Source organism: Seriola dumerili, unplaced genomic scaffold, assembly GCF_002260705.1.
Source record: "Seriola dumerili isolate Sdu_G_001 unplaced genomic scaffold, Sdu_1.0 BDQW01000138.1, whole genome shotgun sequence".
In the NCBI taxonomy this organism is placed as follows: Eukaryota; Metazoa; Chordata; class Actinopteri; order Carangiformes; family Carangidae; genus Seriola; species Seriola dumerili.
In genome coordinates, this window is record NW_019174393.1 from 10,345,081 (window position 1) to 10,348,021 (window position 2,941).

Here is a 2,941-nt window from a genome sequence, read left to right on the forward strand (position 1 = left end):
AATCAGAGCTGGTTTGACCAGTTCCTGTTGTCTAATTTATTGTTTCTGTTTGTTGGGCTAAACTATGCTTCAGGTGCTAGGTGTGCTTGCGTGTCTGTATGCGTTTACTTGCGTCATAGTGGATTAGGGCGTTTGCAGACAGAAATTGTGGTATTTTAATTAAATAAAGCATAAAAGTGTGCTTTCATTATCTTGCTTACATCATGGCAACATCTGTCTGTCAAATGGTTCATTCTCCATTTCGGTCCAGACTGAACAACTCTTGAATGGATTATCATGAAGTTTTGTGCAGACATTCATGGTCCCCAGAGGCTGAGTTATAATGATGTTGCTACTTTTCCTTTACCAGCAACCCAAGGTTGTGTATGAAATATCTGGACAACTATTGGATATATTTGCATGAAATTTGGTCTAGACATTGAATAATAGTTTTGGTGATCTCTTAAGGGAGCTATTTGTAAGTTTTACTATTGCTACTTAGCCAACATTAGCATTAAGAGCTGCTACCTTAACAGTCTCACTAAGAGCTTCAGCCATCATTGCATTTAAAATACAAGAGGTTATTATAATATACCCTCTGAGCAGCACAACTTCCTTAGGGCAGCTTGGACACTACATTGACTCGGCGTCATACAGTGACAAGATGATCCAGACGGGTTGTGGCTAGCTGGTTAGCATGCTAACCTCAGTAGAAGAAAACAAGCACTAGAAATAGAAGCAAAACCAGACGGTTGCTTTCCACCACTTTAGACAGCTTGTGAAATTTTTTAACAGTATTCCTGCAAAATATCAACGTCATTAGCATGCTGACATTAGCATTTAGCTCACTCGACCGCTTTGCTTATAGTAAGTACAACCTCACAAGCATGGCTGTAGACTTTTAAACACTAATTTAGTCAGTTCATTTGTCTGGGGTGGATCAATGCATCCAAGAAGTATTCAAGACAGATTGAAATTGGGTTGTTCAAAACACCTCCCAAGGTGGTGTGAGATGCAGTCTAGCCTGTTGCTAAAGAGGTATGATTGCTAACCACTCACTGTCTGATTGTCTGTCTCCTCTGTCCTGATAACAGCTGCCAAAGTTGCACTAAAAATTACACTGAAATTAGCCATTTATCTGTCTTATTAGAGTAACAAGAACAAATGGCTTCAGTGACTTCTACACAGGTCAACGACTAAATGATCTGTGTAGGTGAGAGAGCGACATGAATGAGAGCCTGTGAAGATGAGAACTTTTATTTTGCTCGCAGTTCAGAAATGATTCATTGTTATTAGTTCATCAAACTGCTGAAGTGTGCACATTTCTTTTTCTTCTGGCGTTTTTGGCATTTACCAAACAGCTTCAGGTGCATCTCTACATCTTTAAGGACTGGAGGAGAGCCAACCCTGATTTGTATGTAGTCTGTGAGAACCAAGACGGATTGCAATCAGATTTGTGACCTGGCCAACAAGAGAAGCATATGTGAGGTTGGGTGTTTGAATGAAAGTCTCTTAAATTGCATCTGGATTTTTATCTGGATACGAGACACTTGAAATGGCAAGAGTAAATGAAGCCCTTAGTCTTGTTTACCGCAAAGGTTCACTTGCTACCCTGACTTTATGTTATCACTCAAAAGGTGCTCTCTTGTCTTCTCTATATCTTTATTGGTGGCTGGGTGAAGAGGACAAGAAAAGGAGGAGTAAAAAAGGTGCCTCTCTGTCTGTCAGATGTTTTATTCATTTTCTATCTTACAGCCAGATGGAAGAGGTTTGTTACGCAGCCTGTCATATAAATTCTTGAGACATAGGTTCAGGGTTGGGCATGGAGAGAGAGAGAGAGAGAGGGAGAGAGAAATCAAGGGTTATTAAAGACACTGACCGTGGAAAGAGTGTGATATTTTTCTTCTGTGAGACAGCAGAACAGACTGAGAGAAAGTTGAAGACGGCTGATACATTTCCTTTGGACATAACTGTCACATAAAGCTTTTCCTTCACCTAAAGATTTAGGGGGAAATGTAGGATCTGGGTAATGCTTTTCGCACTTCCTCCTCTTCTGTACAGTTGTGTGTGTGTGTGTGTGCAAATGAAGAAAACAAATCATAAGGGAGGTAGGAGAAGTGCTAAAGGGAGGGCAAGGGGTTTCAGGGTGCTCAGACAGGATGGGGAGGTTACGGCAACTGGGGGAGCAAAGGGCAGGGAAGGTAGACGACAGTGAGAAAGGAGAGAGGAGTATGAAGTGGATGAGAGGTGGAGAGGAAAAAGAAGGGGGGGGTTCTTTAAAGTGTCTGGGACAGATTATCCTTGGAAGGCAATCAATCTTCCCCGGGATTTAGACGACCGCAGGGGGGCAAATGTACACACACACGGACACACACACATCACACACACATACAAACACACTTGGAGACATCACCCCTCTTAACCTCGTCTGTTTTTTGTTTTTTTTAATCTCTCTATCTCCTTCCACCCTCTGCCACCTTCCCTCTCCCTGAAAGACTGCTCCATCTCCAAAGTTGAAAGTCAATTGGAGATAATAGTGTTGTTTCTCAAGGTGTGTGTTTGAACCTGGGCCCCCCCCCCACCCCTCAGACATATGGCTGCAATTTCTGAAATACAGGGGGAACGAGCGACACAGACAGAGTGAGAGAGAGAGAGAGAGAGAGAGAGAGAGACACAATGTGGCGGTGCTCTGATTTTTCTTTTTTTCTCTTTTTTTTGGCATGAGGGTGCATTTAGCTGTGTGGAGAATCGCTGGATCCACGTGAGCGCTAGAAAATAAAGAGGGTCTGATCTGCAGATGGTCGAATCACAGTCCTGTATTGTGTCAACAGCTCGGGCCTCAATAAACTGTGGCATCCTGGCTGGAATTCTCCGAACATTTGTAACTCGGCACAAACAGGGCACTGTGTTTATCTGTCTGGCTCCTTGTCCATTTTGCTTTTAAAAAAAAAAAAAAAAAAAA